Source organism: Grus americana, chromosome 1 (assembly GCF_028858705.1).
Source record: "Grus americana isolate bGruAme1 chromosome 1, bGruAme1.mat, whole genome shotgun sequence".
NCBI lineage: Eukaryota > Metazoa > Chordata > Aves > Gruiformes > Gruidae > Grus > Grus americana.
This window is the reverse complement of record NC_072852.1, coordinates 69,113,910-69,132,377: the sequence shown is the minus strand read 5'-3', so window position 1 is coordinate 69,132,377 and position 18,468 is coordinate 69,113,910. Positions and strand designations below refer to the sequence as shown.

Sequence of the window (18,468 nt, the reverse complement as noted above, 5' to 3'; positions counted from 1 at the left end):
ATCCATAAACATGCAAGCCCTTTAAGTAGGGATGTAGCTAAAACTCAAAACACATCTACAGGACCTAGACCAAGACACTCGCGCAAAGAGTCATCTTGCTGTGGTTTGTTTTACCATCTTGGCATAACAATTTTTGCTAGTACAACTGTGTTCCCTACAGAGGTTCTTGCTAGTATAGCTGCAGCCTACAGTCTAATCAGCACAACTATGCTAGTATAAATTTTAAGTTTGAAACAGTTTAAGACCATAAACATGCTTCAAGTTAATTTTTAAGTAACCAGGAAGGATTTTAGGAATACACACGTTAGATGTTTTGCATTACTTAATATCACTTCTTGATGCATTCAGATAGCCATACAGGTGGCGATACATGCCTCTTCCAACACCAAAAAAAACCCCAAAAAACCCAAACCCCAAAAAGCCCCCCAACCACACATTGGAATAATCTTAAAAAAAAATGCTGTGTGCAAGCTGTGGCAATGAGGAGCACTTCACTTACATATACTTCCAGTGAAAAATATACTGTCCCTACTTTGAAGCACATATCTGCAATACACCCTTTGCTAACAAGGCTACACTGCTTGTTTAGTAAAATGAGGACTGGCTGTAACATTGGAAGAATGATAATCACCACCATTAAAGGAAAATAAAGATTATTTTGTAAGTCAAACTATTTACAGTAGATAACTCACAACAGAAGATCCTGACAACAGGAGATTAAGCAAAAAATTCCTCAAAGGAAATAGACACAATATTTACACTTATAAAAATACCTTATTACAAAACAGGAATAAAGCTGTAATTTCACATAAAACAGAAAAAGCTGGAGTCAGACATCCAGGTCACTTTTATCATAGCTAGAATACAGCATTTACTGTATGTCCTGGTTTCGGCTAGGATAAAATTAATTTTCTTTCTAGTAACTGAAATAATGCTGTGTTTTGAATTTAGGATGAGAATAACATTGATAACACACTGATGTTTTCAATTGTTGGGAGGCAGTTGTAGTGTCTACACTAAGTCAAGGATTTTTCAGCTTCCCACGCCCTGCCAGGTGCACCAGAAGCTGGGAGAGCACAGCCAGGACAGCTGACCCAGACTGGCCAAAGGGACATTCCCTGCTACAGAATGTCATGCTCCGCATGTAACTGGGAAAGCGAGCCGGGATCGTTGCTCGGAAACATACTGGGCATCAGGGGATTTTCTGCATGTGGCGAGCAATTGCATTTGTGCATCACTTGTTTTATAGTTATTATCCTAATAAACTGTCTATCTTAACTCATGAGGTTTTTTCCATTCCTCTCCCCATCCCACTCGGGGTGTAGGGGGGATGGGTATGAGCGAGTGGCTGTGTGGTGCTTAGTTACCAGCTGGGGTTAAACCAAAACACTGTAATGACAAAATTCATAGAAGAAAACACAAGACTTACTTAGTGCAAATGCTTCACATAACAGTGGCTACATATCACAATAAAACGCTACTGGCTGCCCTCAGACCTACACGGGTCACTGCAAGGCAAGAGAAGGTAGAAAAGAGAGGATGCCTCCAGGATCCTTTACTCAGCCCTGCTCAGGAGCCTGGAGTCACAGGAGAGTTTGCAACACCCTTCCTGGACTTGTGAGTGATAGGCAGCAATTTGCAGACATCAAACGGAGGGAATCGTAACTGTGCAGTCCTGTAACACGGCACTACCATTGCTAGCAGCAGGCCATAAGCTCCATATTGAGCCACAAGGTCTCAAGACCAAGGCTTGTCAGGTTTGCTCTGGCTGAACTTTTCTTGACCTGCCTTTTACTCTGTTTAGTAGTGACAGCAGCTTCTCTAATTGACTAGATGTCTATGGCTAATTTATTTTACTTTTGTTTACCTTGGTGTGATATAACCTCCAGTTATCCTTCACAGAAAGGGGTAATTACAATGATGTCAAGAAATACAGGCCTAATATGACAACAGAGGCCCTGAGAAGTGGAAAGACAGGATGTGGTGCAGAGGAGTACAGGTGTGGGATAAGAAATGGGGCACAGGCTTGCCACCAGGAACCTCGCAGCTAGAAAAAACTCACTAATGGTCAGTTACAAAAAAAAATGCAGACCTGGAGCTGGACAAATCTAGCTTTAGGGATAACAAAGATATAGTGACTAACATACATAAAGGGTACCAGATATAGTAAATTCAGACATAATCTGGAGCTGTAGATCAAGGAAGAAAGAAAAGAGGTGTAAAAGCATGTCAGCAAACATACAAAAAACCTCAAGTGGATCCTAGAGGGAGGAAGAAACATGCAACATCAACATAAGGTGCACAAGTCCATGAGATCTGATGACATGCATCCATGGGTCCTGAGGGAACTGACCAGGCCACTCTCCATTATATTTGAGAAGTCCTGGCAGTCCGGTGAAGTTCCCACCAACTGGAAAAGGAGAAACATAACCCCCATTTTTAAGAAGGGTAAAAAGGAAGACCTGAGGAACTACAGGCTGGTCAGTCTCACCTCTGTGCCTGGCAAGATCATGGAGCAGATCGTCCTGGAGACTGTGCTCAGGCACATGGAAAATTAAGAGGTGATTGGTGACAGCCAATATGGCTTCACTAAGGGCAAATCACACCTGACAAATTTGGTGGCCTTCTACAACAGGGTTACAGCGTTGGTGGATAAGGGAAGAGCAACTGATGTCATCCACCTGGACTTGTGCAAGGCATTTGACACTGTCCCGCACAACATCCTTGTCTCTAAATTGGATAGACATGGATTCAATGGATGAACCACTTGGTGGATAAGGAATTGGCTGGATGGTCACACTCAAAGAGTTGTGGTCAGCGGCTCAATGTCCAAGTGGAGAACGGTGACGAGTGGCATTCCTCAGAGGTCAGTACTGGGACTGGCACTGTTTAACATCGTTGTCAGCGACATGGACAGTGGGATCGAGTGCACCCTCAAGCAAGTTTGCCAACAACACCAAGCTGTGTGGTGTGGTCAACACACTAGAGGGAAGGGATGCCATCCAGAGGGACCTTGACAGGCTGGAGAGGTGGGCCCATGTGAACTGCATAAAGTTCAACAAGGCCAAGTGCAAGGTCCTGCACATGGGTCGGCACAATTTCAAGCACAGCTACAGGCTGGGCGAGGAATGGATTGAAAGCAGCCCTGAGGAGAAGGACTTGGGGGTATTGATTGATGAGAAGCTCAACATGAGCCGGCAGTGTGCGCTTGCAGCCCAGAAAGCCAACCGTGTCCTGGGCTGCATCAAAAGAAGTGGGACCAGCAGGTCAAGGGAGGTGATCCTGCCCCTCTACTCCGCTCTTGTGAGACCCCACCTGGAGCACTGCATCCAGCTGTGCGGGCCCCAGTACAGGAGAGACATGGAGCTGTTGGAGAGAGTCCAGAGGAGGGCCATGAAGTTGATCAGAGGTCTGGAGCACCTCTCCTGTGAGGACAGGCTGAGAGAGTTGGGATTGTTCAGCCTGGAGAAAAGGCGGCTCCGGGGAGATCTAATTGCAGCTTACCAGTACCTGAAGGGGCCTACAGGAAAGATGGTGAGGGACTGTTTATCAGGGAGTGTAGTGACAGGACAAGGGGTGATGGCCTTAAGCTGCATGAGGCTAGATTTAGATTAGATATTAGGAAGAAATTCTTCCCTGTGAGGGTGGTGAGGCACTGGAACAGGTTGCCCAGAGAGGTTGTGGATGCCCCCTCCCTGGAAGTGTTTAAGGCCAGGTTGGATGGGGCTTTCGGCAACCTGGTCTGGTGGAGGGTGTCCCTGCCCAAGGCAGGGGGGTTGGAACTAGATGATCTCTGAGGTGCCTTCCAACCCAAACCATTCTATGATTCTATGATTCTAACATCATACTCCGCCCAACAAATGACTCCCAAGGCAGACAACCTCCTGTTATCCTCTCCAGCAGTCAAAAGCTGCTGACCCAGAGGAGCAATGGGAAGGATGTAAGTAACTCCAGAAGAAGGGACAGAAATCAAAAAGCATGTGTTACAATTTTAGCTGCATTTGGCAACACTTTCCTGCATGTAAGTACTCTAATGCAATATTCTTCTTAATTTTTCTTTAAGAATTAAATCTAGGCTAATGATTTTTGAGTCAGACTGTTAAGATTTCCATTATACTAACAATAAATTCTTGGCTTTACTTAAACACACATTTTTTTTTTCATATATATATATGCACACAAGGGGTGCTTCCTCTTTGCCCATAAACAAGAATGCAGTAACATGGAGTCCTCCACTCCTTCTCCCATTTTGCAACTCTGAAGAGCATTGTTAGTCTTTAAAGTGTTACAGGAAAATTACAACATAATAACAAAGCCTGAAACAGCCCCAGGAAAAGCAATCAAATGCAAGGTCTGAACCTGTAATACATTCTTTACCTAGAGGGAACTCTTCGCACCAGGGTGATCTGGTCAATGTTGTTTTGTACCAAAGGGCCTTTCATATGTGTATATACACTCCTACAACAGCACCCGAACACAAAAACCAGTGAGCTAAGCAGTCATTGCCTGCACTTTCTGTTTGTCATACAAGACACTCAATTTCTTTAAGAAACCCTAAGAGGAGGAAGGAAACTTGGCCAAGTTGATAAGCATCCATGCTCTTAAGAGTAGGAAGGGTAGGAATTTGGGTTGGTTTCCTGGACAAGGGCCCAGACAGGAGGAACACAAGCAGACAGCAAGAATTGGGTCAGCAAACTACTGAATAGTTATTTGTCCTAGTTTTTAAATACTCATTGAAGGTACTCTTACCCTACCCCAACAGCATCTGTAACGGGTATTAATATATATAGAACTATTCAGATAAACTATCCTGGAAAGAAGAAAAAATACCTTATGCCAACACAACACCTACTGTCAATGGAATTAGCAAGTAAGTGATCTCATTCTAGTATAAGCTTGTTCTCTTTCTATAAGAAAAATAAGCTATCTAGTATAATTTTGATGCAAAGACTAACTACTGTGTTTGTGGCTGTGACAGAGGCAACACAACTCTTCAGATTCATCTGATGTGCACAGACAGCTACCATCAATACTGAGAAAAATGCAGGCCAAGTTTCTCAGTAGAGACCGAGTGCTACATGTAGGAGTCAACCACTAATCTGTATGCCAAAGATGTACTTGGCAACCTGGCCAATAAATCTATAGAGGGGGGTCAGATGTAAACAGAGCATAAACACTGCTTTATACACTTCTAAAATCCCCAGGTACACTATTATGAAAAGCATAAAAGGTTCTTCCAGTATTGACGGCACAGCAGTGGCATGCATGCTTTCAGAAAGTAGATACTGACAGATTTGTAAGTCCTAAGAAAAGTCAATAATCAGTGCTGTGATTTTAGTATGTCAGAATAGAAGTAAAATCCTGGAGGACAAATTACCTGCCCAGATAACCAGGTAAGCCCTGACCTATGTAGACAAGCAAGCAGCTGTAATTAACGAAACAGAGTATGAAGTGACACAAGCCTTGCGTTTATGAAATACAAAACCTGATATCTATTTTTATCATGTGCTAGTTAATCAGTAATGGTTCAGATGTTTTACATCACATTTTACACATTTACTAAATTATTTGAGAAAAAACTTTCTTTGCTATTGCAAAGCAAATCCTATTTAAAACCAGAGCTGACCACTCAAAATTGCAGTAAGATGTCAACACAGCACAAGGTTTCCCAATCTTCATGTCTATAACAACAGCACCACCACCCAAAACAACAAGAAAAGTGAAAACACCAAGCATTGTCTGTCAGCCAAGATAAGGTCACATAATTAGCAGATGGCAACTTCAAACACAAAAAGAAGCTGTTCTTGACACAGCAAATAGGTAAACTTCAAACTCCTTGCTTCAGGATGAGGATTCACAGGGAAACTGGACAAACGCATGGGATAAATCCATCAAAGGGTGTTAAGGACATGAAGCCACCTCTAGCTCTAGAAGCCTCTAAATACCAGTGCATACCTATCATGTATCATTTGCATATTCATGCTTAGAAGCCATTTTCTTCCTTACGGGATGGGCATCCTTACTAAAACCTTGGAGTCCTCTCTGAGGAAGGTGACGTGGTTTAGCCCCAGCTGGCAGCTGAGCACCACGCGCCCCTCGCTCCCCCCTCCCCCGGCAGGATGGGGAGGAGAACGGAAAAACAACGGCAAAGCCTCGAGGGCTGGGGTAAGGGCAGGTTACTGGGACAGCAAGGGAGAGGGAAAACAATCAACAGCAGCACTGATAACAGATATTCACAATGGGTGACAACAGAGAACAATTTACCATCCAACAACCAACTGGACACTCAGCCTGTCCCAGAACCAGGCCGAAACCTCGCCGCCCCCCGCTCCTGCCCAACTAGCCCCCCTTTTATGGTGAGCATGACGTCACACGGTATGGAATAGCCCCCTGGCCGGGCTCCTTGTGAAATTAACTCTATCCTTGCCAGAACCAGGACAGAAGGACAGCAAGGGGCCTAATGAACCAAAACAAAACAGGGAAGAAGTCAAACAACCATGAGATAAAAAAGTAAAAACCCCACAGAAGAAAGGATGAGGGTTTAAATAGAAAATTTCTCAGGGACACCAGGCAAAGCACCCTAACAATATCAATAACTCCCCAAAGGCATGCAAGAAGCCAGTAGGCACTACCCTGAGATGTTCTGGCCAGAGACTTATATAAGAGGACAAGCGAACAGAAAAACCCCATAGCTGCCAGAGTCTCATGTGCCAAGTTTCTTCCTTCTCCCCTGAATGGCCAGTGTGGCTGGGACTGGTAGGTGGTCCTGCAACTTGGCTGGGCTTCAGACTCAAAGGGTATAAATAGAAAGGTGAGGGACAAAGTACAGTCGAAGCCTCAGTAAGACGTGCTGCAACCTGGCACATTTGGCATATGCACGTCAGGATTTCATACTGCAGCAGGAGGACACATCAAGTGAACTGTACCAGGAACACGCCCATAGCACCACTCTCACGCTACCCATCAACTTCTCCCCAATGAAACAGAAACTGCTAGGCACAAGCCAGCTCAAAGCTTCTTGGTCTCTCCATTTCAGGCAGGAGGCTGTGTCACTTTGTGCATGAGTGGGATACAAGAGCAAGAAAACAGAGTAAGTGGAGCATGAGAATGTAAAGATGTTTCTGTAGCATGTCTTGGAGGCAGACTGGGTGGATATCATGCAGCCAACTTGGGTTACACACAAGAGGGTGGTCTGAGAATCTCATGGGGCAGAAGCTTAAGCAGCAGCTCCATGATGAAAGTAGGATCCTGAGCCAGAAGGATTTCTAGTTTGACCCAGCCTGGTTTATGTTATAGCTATTTTGGAACTCCAAGTTTCAATGGAATGACTTGCCTTTTTCCAGAGACTCAAGGAAATCAAAACACTCAGTGTGCCCCAATTTTGATTCTTACATACAGATTAGATAAAATCTGTTAACCACTATGATTTTTACCTTTTTCCATGAATAGTGTTTAAACTGTCACACAGCAATCTGATGTCATTGATTTCCATTGCCAAAGTCAGAACAGTAAGAGCATAAATTTAAAGGAAAAACAAAAGACAAATAAAAAAACCAGCCACAAAAAAACCCACCCATAACACAAATCTGAAGAAAAAGGGAAAAAAGAAAAAACCAACCCTACCAAATACCTGACGCACTGCTACAGTTTACCTCCTGAAGGGGAAAAGAATGACTAGTTCAAGTCCTGTCTCTGACTGGTTTATACTCTCATGTATGTACCTAGCACTCACCTCAACTATCAACTCCAATTTGGAAGCTAAGCTTGTCACATTAGTGTCACCTCGTTTCAGAAACGTACACATTTCTTGTATGCCTCAAGACTGAGAAATACAACTTAGAACAATGAAACAGATCTTGTACCTTCCCTGTGGAGTAACACACAGCAGTTAACCACTAAAATACATTTACCAAAACCACCCAATATTCCTAATCCTTAATTTGTTACTGCCCTCTGACAAATAGCTGTACTATCTATGAGGAACCTTAGATCAATTTCTCTCACCTCAAACTTGTCACTGGTTCTTGATGTTTGTATTCAAGCTTGGGGAAGGTTACAGTCCAAGATTCCTACAAGAAGGATGTAAAATCAACATGAAGGCTGTTTCTCCAAGATAGCTTAAAATTAGATAATAAATTTACACAGATAGGGGAAAAAAATCCTTAGAATACACATGCTATACAGCAGATATTAAACATTTACAGTAGATGACAAAATGCACGCAATCCATTTAAATTAGAATCCTTCTATTTTTGCAGGCTTGCTCACCAAGATAACTTTGATTTAAAACTCCACATAGTTACAACTAAATTGTATAAAGATGCATCAGCACAAAACCCAGGAAAGTAAGAATTTTTTAACATCATTCTCCATAAAATGTTCAGTATAACTCCAGTTACCATATTTTATTCAAACTCTCTGCCAAACAATCTTTGCCTCAGTACTTGTTAAAACTGTTTTATTACTGTCAGATACATTAATCCACATGTTAATCTGCCTCAGGTCACTTAAAGTTAGTCAGAAAGGACTTTTGTCAAGCCATATACAATGTTGCTTTTGGTCCACATGGGAGTTTGAAATCCCATATCCTCTATGACATAAATATTACAGCATGAAAACAGCAAGGAATGCAGAAGACTTTTCCTGTAATCCATTTCCAGTTTCTCTGCTTTACTTCATGGCATGTTGTTAGAGCCTAAAAATTTCACTAACTGAAGGCTGAGTTTATCTTAGGATCTTGTGTCACTGGAGTTGTAAAGCATACAGCACTCACATGCCAGCTTCAAACTGACATTCATTGCACTCCAGCAGAGGAGGGAAGGTTTGTAAGTTACACAACCTACTTCATCCATACCACAAGTAGCACACAAGACAGAGAAGCTGGCTCAAACATTACACTTATTACATTAGGTACAATAAGTGCTGGTAATATTTCCATATGAAGTCTCATACCCAACAGTTTAAAGCCTTCCAGTTGTATGACTTCCTTATTCACTATTCCTAACAGAAAGCAGAATTGGTTTTCTCTAACAGACCACTTGCCTCCTAGTATAACTAATTCTCTAGACAACTTACCAGATGATCCAAGATTTTCAGCACAATCAAAAGTTCAAAAACGAATAAAGACAGTTGGACAATCACTGAAGAGAAGCAGTTTTAGTGTACACATCCTGCATGTTTGATTAGCGACTGGATCACCATCAGCACAATGTGCTGATACAGGTCTATCACCTGTCACATACCCTGAAGAAGCAGTCTCCGATGCAAGCAGCAGTAATGCATACGTTCTACACCTTTCCTTTTTATGTCTGCCTAGTAATTAATTTTAAGTGCCAGTAATTCTCAATTACTTCATCATTAGTATGACTAAATGTCATTCTACAATAGGAATTATGCAACTATGCTTTGGTCAACCCCAAATACCACCACTGTTAACTGTGACTTTGAATGTTGTAACAAATAATAAGCTTATAAACTGTTCATTTATTACAAAAACATAACTTAGATTACCACCCAATTCAGGAGTCCCTTTGGCTTGAATTGAGAAAGTGTTCAAATATTCGGTTACCTCAGAACAAGATCTCCAAGAAGGGAGCACCATGTTTTAAGGGATGATAATAATAATAATAATAATCTCTACATAGGATAAAGCCTCTCAAAAGGTAGTAAGATTTCAAGTGGTACTACAAGAACTGCTGGACACATCACACTTACTGCTAAAAGAACAGGAATGTGGAACTGTACCTTTTCAAGGATGACCTTAGACTGCACAAAACATTCATGTGAGTCTTGCAGGCAGATAAGCCCTCAGGCACTTACATAATAATGAACTATTGAAAAAGAGCCAAGACATGAGTTTTCAGAGGAAAACAGTCATGGGTTCTGTGATCACGCTTTGTTTTTCACAATGACTTTACTGTGATGTGTAACAAGGGGGTATTTGAACCAGTTAACTGATACAGAAAAAGTCAGCTGGAAAGGGCTTACATGGAAGAATGAAAAACTAACGTCCTTTTGAGAGCATCTTGTACCACTTTTCCAATAGCATTTTAAGACTCTGCTGCTCAAAACCCAAAGCGGACCCAGGCTACCCGCAGTCATGCAAAACTGTACTGTTATATCAACCCTGACCTTATCTGTGTATTTGAGACTTTTTGGTATCATCTCTGACAGTCTTGTGTCCTTTTCCCCACACTGACCTGTATACTGGAGTCCTTCCAAATCAGTTGACGTAACTGGCATTTTCAACAGCATCATGCACTAGTTAGATGTTTTGGACAGAAATATTTATGCAAGTGCTGAGAAATTTGGTCAGCCTCTCCCACTCTCTATCAAGGACCAGCTTAACTTGAAATTCTGAGTTTGCCTTCATGGCGGAAGACAGGAAATATCCTACCATTAAACTCCAGAGTATAGGATCAAGGCCAAATTAGAAGAGCTTTACAGATACAGTAGCTAAAACCAATACATATCTCCTCGATTATTTTAGCAGCAAGTTACCTTCTACTGAATCAAACATTGGGTTTTTGTAACCCAGAAAATTTTAATATTTTATTACTGATCTTCCTTCTCTACAGTCCTAGTTGACACAAGAATGCCAGAACACCTATGAAAAATCCTAATAAAAAGAAAAGGAGGTTTTGGCAAATTATGCTCTGTGCTTCTGGAGGATGACATAAAAAGAGAACAAAAACACACCACCAAAAACTATTCCTTTATATCCTTCATAGGGGTGAAATGAGTAATTCATAATTATCAGGTGGTCAGACAAATTTAGTATTCTTCTTCTTCATCAACTTTTTTTTTTTTAAAATTGCCCCTTAAGAAATATCTTACAAAACAAGCCTAAGCTACCTAGCAACTTCCTTCACTGCATTAACGAAGCTTGCTAAAAGGAAAGGATTTTTGTAACACATCCATTATTGAACTATTTCTGTAATGCTGCAGAATTCATGTGGTTGCCAATTATTAAAAAGTCACAGAGCAGGAAGTCAAAGATCAGTTGCACTTAACCATGGACATTAAGATCATCAGGACACAGCCTTTCTTCAGCATCCTCCTCTTCACTTGAACTATAAAAAGGTCAGAAAACCACTAAGTAAAGCTTTTGTTGACTTTGTTATGCTTTTCTCAAATCCCAGGACACCCACCTCAGAAAATAATCCATTCTGTTCCCCACTGAAGGTACAGCAGGCAGAAAGCCAATAGCTGGCACTTTGTCACATAGCTACTTTAATAAGAATTATGAATAGGCTCTTCCTTTTTTTTCTACAGTCATGTTCCATTAAAACAAAAAACCTATTTGCCTAAAAGACTGAGAACAGCAGAGCATCGCTGTTATCAGCCTTGCAATACTATATGCTGTTCTAGGGAATACATAGGCACACAAATAATTGCTCAAGCTAACGCAATTTGCAAAGCACAGTGTTCTTCACAAACAAATTGGTTGCATCATCCCATAACGTCAGGAAGTACTAGATCCCACCACCGCTAACTTATCTCCACAGCACTAGCGTTTGTCTAAGTAACACATGCCCACAAATTCCACCAGCCACAGGGACCAAGACATAAATTAAAGCATTAGGAAGGAAAACAGAAAAAGTACGTCCTTCAGTTTACACCAGGGAATGGCAAACACTAAATCTCAGGAGCAACCCACTAGGAAATGCAGTGCAGTGTTCTTCATAACAAAAGCATACCTAAACTGCCAGCTGAGAGAAGCTGAAATGCATGTTCAGTGGCTCTTCATCTCAAGTCCTACTAGCCATCCACTTCCTTGTTCCAAACGTTAAAATCCCTTTCCCTGTGTGTAAAAGCTTCCCAATACTCTCAGGACTGAGTATAGCCAGTCTTAGCTATACTTATCTTTGCATTGCATGGCTTTTTAAAACATCTCCCACTGCAGAATGGGAGACAGAGAGGAGTATCTCTAGTACAAGCAGAAGTTAAAGATTAGCTAAAGGAATTTTATCCTTCAGATTTAATCTAAGAAGCCAGAGGTGGTATTTGCTCTCAGAAAGCAGCTTTTACTGCCTCAATTCAATGATTCCATTTTCATCAGAAGTTCTGCATTTTACAAAAACTCAGAAACAACGTATAGACATATGTTAGCTTGAAGTCCTTATCATGGTAACAGGTCCCAAAACCTAGTATCACCCGCCAAGTAGTTTGCACATGAAATCAAAAGAGCACAAATAAGTGCCTTTAATAAAGTCTGTAGAATTATGTGAAGAAAATATTTCATACAACAAGAAGGTCTGTGGCATGTTCCCTCCAGAAGAACAGCCTATTTATTCAAATATCCAAAAGCATCCCATTTAGTAAAACACACTTATGACAACGTTTTGAGAAAATCATAGTAGTCAAGCAATAAACATATCCATCAGTAAGGAGTTAAAACAGGAACCTCACAAGAATGCTGTCATTAAAACAGAGAGAAGCCCACTAAAGGTTCTTACCAACAAAACAACCCTTACCTAAGAGCTGTAGGAGAACTGCTTAACACACCCAGTGATGCCCTAACAAAATCTGTACATAGAAATTGTCATCCTCTAGACCCAAACAAGGAACGGCAGTCTCTGCAATCCTCTAAGCAGATGGAACCAAACAGGTTGGGGAAGAGAGCGTTTAAATTGGTTGAGAAGGAGGAAAATTGGATTAACAGATATGAAAAATGGCTTTAGTGTACTTATGACGTCAGCCTAGCCGCACCTTATCTTTGAATATATGCAGATGATCACAGCTACGTTTAGAAAAACAATCATTCATGTTGGCAAAGACAGCTAGACTTTTACCTGACCTATTCAAATGCTGTCAACGTTGTAACATTATGACACCTATATCTAGTATAAGTTTGTTTTTCAGCATTAGATGAAGAAACATGAATGCTAACCAGTTTGAGATAAAACATTGCCAGAAAGAAGACAATAAGACAGGGCTAAAAAAAGGAAGTAGCCTTTCCAGGAGCAGGTCCCAACAGAAGTTTGCAATGTACTTGGATATGCTGGCAGAACACTGCAACACCCATTTTAAGTATTCAGACTTGACTTTCAACCCATTCTGCAAGTAAATTGTCTACTCTCTTGCATACTGCTGTCTAAAGGTACCTTAGAGCCAATGATTATAGCTCTGCCTGTTCCAAACACTTTCTTCCTGTAAATAGTGCCTGACTATTTTCTGTTCTCACAAGGGCTTAATTAGTCCTGTTCACAGAGAGCTGCAGCAGCTGGCACATCCCGGCAGACTCCATTGCATTTTCACAGCTACTGAAATCCATCTGAACCAAAATGCAAATTTTTCTACACTGACAACTACATGGCCTGTGAACTTTATATCTATCTATACATTTGAAGACACCTTTCTGCAAGCAATTTAACCACAAGGCAACCTGAGAAGTCCCAAAACATTCGTCAACACACATACAGTTCCCAGACAACCAAACAATTCTATATGGCCAGAAACAGGGACTCTCTCCTCCACTAACAGAGCAGCAGAGATCTGTAGCTCTAGAATACAAGAGTAATCGTGGCTACATGCAACAACAAATACAACTGCCATCTAATTTTATTTTATATCCATCATCCCTACAACATATTTCATCTGCTCAAGAGACCATTAAGCTACTAAAATAATTTTCTTCCTACTCTGGCCATATCATAACTCAAACAGATGTCATTTAACAAAAAACAGGGAAGGACAGAGATATTTCCGTGAGGTTCTGAAAATTCCAAAGAAGTCATAATTGAAAATCATGTTAAATTAGAAGGCAAATTGGTATTAAACATATAATATTTCCTCTTCAAAATTCTGAGCACCTTAATTTTGCCAACACCTCCTCACTTCAAGTTCTTTGCAACTTCTCAAATCAGACAGCAGCAGTATCTCCTTTCCTGAGAGGAGTTGCTTATCACCACACCAGCTGCCACATGACCATGTGGTGAGCAGTCTTCTGTATACAAAAAGATTGTCAACTGTGTCCTGAAAGGAAACCTTGAGGTTCATCTTCAAACTGAGCTAAGATAAGGATTTTATTTTTATGTCAAACCATTGAGACAAACTTTCCAGAAAACATATGTAATCACTGGGCAAGTTAAAGTCCAGCTCAGTTTTACAGTTACCTGATGATAAAAGTCTGAATCTCTCACTCCTAGCTATTGCCACACAGAAGGCAGGAGGTTGCTCTTTTCAAAGCAATGCAAGGGGAAACTATGTGGAAACAACTCACCTCCTGCTTATTAGTTTACATACTGAGCTGCAGCATCCTACTTCAAAAGAAAAGTGTTCTGGCAGTAGGAGCATATTCAAATAAATAAGTGAAAGTTAAAAATGTTTTCAGAAATTTGTTTTCTGAAGAAGCAGAACTAGTATCTTGTTTGTCTCCATATTCTTAATTTCTGAAAACTAGTTTCTTTTTGAACTTGTCTTGACAAACATATTGCTTTAAAAAGCAAAGGCAGCCGATCATTACATTAAGCACAACCAGCTGAAATGTAATGTCTTGTAGAAAGGATAAGGCATTTAAAACAAGTTTTATCAGAGAACAATACAGTTTAAAGTAATAGTCTTCCCCTTAAACATTGTCCCAAATACTTTTTCATACTACCATTATCTTGTGCAACATCTTTTCAAATCTACCAACACCGTCTGCCAGAAAATTTGCTGAATGACTCAGACACACTTTCAAATCATAAATACTCAACACTGCTATTTCCATTTCAGAACTACTTCTATTTAAGCATTCAAATTGCTGATGGCATAACAATCCAACGACCTCCTGAAGTTTCCTTGTCAAGATTTTCCTCACGCACAGACAGCATCTCCACTGACAAAAGCAAGCCTTGCTTCTTTGCAGAGTGTCTTGGACAATACGGTTACACAATCAGAAACCTGTAAAACTTGCAAAGAATTTAGTGCCTAATATTGAGGATCTTTTGTATGTGAATGCTTGACACAGCTCCTCGAACGCACAACTGAAGACATAAGGTATCAGCAGAGATCCAAGCATTAACATCACTGGCATTACATGCCCTGCCAATTCCCATTAATTTTTCTTCATGAAAAATCAACAGAAACTCTTGCCTAGAGCAAGCACAGGCTTTTCAAACTCCAGCCTTTTTATCCTGTATCCAGGAGTCAGGCTTCAAGTCTGAATCTCACCCACAATTGCCAAAAGCACGCTCCGTAGACACTTGAGCAAACTAGCAGTAACGCCACCAGTTCAACAGCACTGATACAACTCCATCAATGCAAAGACAGGGCGGGGGGAAGAGGGAGCCCTTTGTTTGTGTCTGGGTCTCTTGAAGACCTGATACAATTTAAGCTCCTATACTCATCACATTTTAGATTTATGTTTGAGAACATACATATAATAGAGAATCTGTTGAAGAAATTTTCACCATGAAAGGTTTTGCTTAAGTAGTATGGCAAAAATACAAAAAAATAATCTAGTGTGAATGGGAAGAGTGTATCAGATTTACACTCAGAAAGCATCATTTTGAAAACCCAGATTGGGTTAGGATGCTTTTAAACTCCTCCATCACTAATTCTGATTCAGTTTTCCACATTAGCAACTATTCTCTACAGCTTTCACCATGAAGCTGCCAACAAGCTTATCCACAGGCTTATTTAACCATATTTGGTTGTCACCTCAGGCAAGGGAATCATTTCCATATTTTATCAAATAATCTTACACTTCCAACACAACAGTGAACTTCTTTCAGGTTGCCTACTAAGACACATCAGTGTCCCAGTACAGCTGAAGTTTACATATAACAAGTTATAACAGAAGAGCCACAACATAAAATCTTCATAACTGGAACTGGCCAGTACCCCTACACGAAAAGGAAAAACAAATCCCAAACACAATCACTTCCTTTCTTGTATAAACAATATTAGCTCACAGCGGAGGATAACAAGGAAAACAGGCTGTGTTTTATGACCGCACTGTGCCCATAATTCCATGACACAACATCTACTTCTGTCACTCATAAACATATTTTCCTCTGTTAAAGCAGCTACCACCAAATTTGAAGTAGTCTCATTAAGGTTCTGTAGAAAGCAAGCACCTCGCTACTGAAATACTACAAAAAGGCCTCTGAAAGCTGAGGATTTTTACAACAGTACCGAGAGGGAAGACTGCGCAGTACAGAGCTCTTCACTGACTTCCAGAACAGATCTGTGAAGACCACAGCCAGGACGGAACCAGGAATTTAATACTCCCTTGCACCAACTACAGCAAGTGAGTGAAAACAAGAGTTTAAATTACACATTAAGACTTCAACTCTTGAAAACCAGATTATGCCCAGAAGGGTTTGCCCACACGATCTGACCAATTTTATAAAATCTGGTTCATTTTAAAAATACACAACACAGCTGCAATACAGGAGACAATTCAACTGCCTGAAGAACTTCAATGTTGCACTAAGAACAAAATGTATCTTTAAATAAGAAGTAGTATCTAAAAGCTTTTCTGCTATGTGGCAGGTGCACATGATAGTTTACATACACAAAGTGACAAAGCCTATATGTCAAAAAAGTTATAATTTAACGTTAATGGTATTATTAAACAAATGCCAACACACACACCTACTAAAGCCACTAAATCAACTGATTTGTAAGGCTAAGACAGACACAAAAAGAAACCAACACTGCCTGAAAAGCTCAGAAAGGACAACAGCTGTCATATCTTCTTTGTCTTCTAGTCGATTACATATGTTTCAACATCTCTCTTGCTCATCCTAAGCAAACAGGAGATGAATAGTCGGTTCTCTCAGAAAAAAAAAATTTAAGAAGTTTATTTAACTGTCACTTGGGAACATCCAAGCTGTGGTTACACTAGTGACGAATATTTACATTATCTACTGTTGATAACTCCAGTGTTTACAGATACATACATAGAAACACATACAGACTATTCAGTGGGCAAGGCAAGGTTCCCATACTGTGCGAGCAGAGGAGTTATTATCACCTCCGTAAAAAAAAATTTAAGGAGCAGCAGCAGATTTCCCTGTCCCGAGAAGCAACAAGTGTACAGAAAGCTACAAACAAGACCCACTTACAGTGCTCTTGACCCACTTACGAGTGCTTCACTAGACTAAAGCCTCCTCCAGCCGAGCACTGCAATTGCTCCTTCGTGCCCCTCAGCAAACACCCTGACCACAAGCCCGCCTCGCTTCTGCCCCCGGCCAACCGCCCGCAGGGCCCGCTCCCCGCCGCACCGACAAAACCCGGCCCCGGCCGAGGGCAGCGCCCACCGCCGGCCTTCCCCCAACACCCCGGCCACCCACCCGCGCCGAGGTCAACCGCGGCCCCGACCACCGCCCCGCAACCCTCTCCGGGGAGCGGCGGGAGGGAACGAGGCGCCCTTCCTGCTGCGGGGGCTCCCCCTTCGCCGCCCCACCGAGCGGGCGGACACCCGGGCCGGGACCCCCAGCCCCGCGGGCGGCGGCCAGGCCGCGCAGCCCCTCCGGTGAGGAACTGAACGCGACGGGCCCCCCCCCACCCCGGGCACTCACCTGGCAACGGCCGGCGCCCGCCCCGGCGCCCGCGAGGTGCTGCCCGCCGCCCCGCGCCGCCCCCCTCCTGCGGCAACCGCTGCCGCCGCCACCTCCCCGGCCTTATCGCCTCCTCCTTGCCCTAGAGCGTCATCATCGCACGAGGCCCTCGCCACCAATACGGGACACCCCACCGCGCCTGCGCATGGCACGCCGGAAGGAGGCGTGGGGACCGCGGCCGACTGCATCTTGGGAAATGTAGTCAGGGAGGGGCCGCCGCCGCCGGTCCGCGCAGGCGCACGGGATGCCCGTCCGCCAGGGGCCGCGCAGGCTGAGGAAAGGAGGTGTGCGCCCCCCCGCCCCCGCGCCGTGCCCGCCGGCAGGAGCTGGCTCTGATTGGCTGAGGGAAGCGAGAGACGTTTGCGCGGGCTTTTGTTCTCTGCTGGCGCGGGCCAGCGCGCGTGCGACGGTTGCCGTGGCAGGGGCGGTTGGTGGCGGGGCGGGGGGCGCCGGCAGCCCCTCAGGAAGGGCCGGGCCCGTGGGCACATCCGTCCTGCCTCCCGGAGAGGCGAGCGGCGGAGCTTCCTGCCCCCAGCGGCGGGCAGCGGGGTGGCGGGGGGTTCTCCTGTGACACCGCTTCCTCTGGGCTCTGGTTAGGCGTCATCCTCTCCTACAGAAAGCGGTGTCACAGGAAACCCCAGGCCACCGCAGCCCTTCCCGCACGCCTGACGGAAAGGGGCCCGAGAGGTGGAAAGCGGTGTCACAGGAAACCCCAGGCCACCGCAGCCCTTCCCGCACGCCTGACAGAAAGGGGCCCGAGAGGCGCCACCCGTGGTGACAGCACGGAGCCATGCAGGCGAGAGAGGCACTGCAAAACTCACTGGGGTGGGGGGTGCAAAGCGTCCCCTGGGGTCACGGTGACTGCCACAGGTCCTGCTGAGAGGGGAAGAGGCTCCACTGGACCGGGGTTTAACAC

The 18,468-nt window shown here is 43.2% G+C and overlaps 1 protein-coding gene across 4 annotated transcripts in view; it reads right to left on the bottom strand.

The window, feature by feature from the left end:
• Positions 1–17,656, bottom strand: part of ADIPOR2 (adiponectin receptor 2) — a 48,906-nt gene extending 31,250 nt beyond the window's left edge. The window contains exons 1-2 of one of the 4 annotated variants that reach the window (XM_054824530.1): positions 17,514–17,631; positions 8,005–8,069 (exon numbers count right to left, since the gene is read on the bottom strand). The gene's annotated coding sequence lies outside the window, so the exon portion shown is untranslated. Of the gene's footprint in view, positions 1–8,004; positions 8,070–17,285; positions 17,411–17,513 lie in introns of those variants that run through there. The other 3 variants (XM_054824515.1, XM_054824506.1, XM_054824523.1) reach the window with 3 other exon arrangements.
• Between the last annotated feature and the right edge of the window lie 812 nt (positions 17,657–18,468).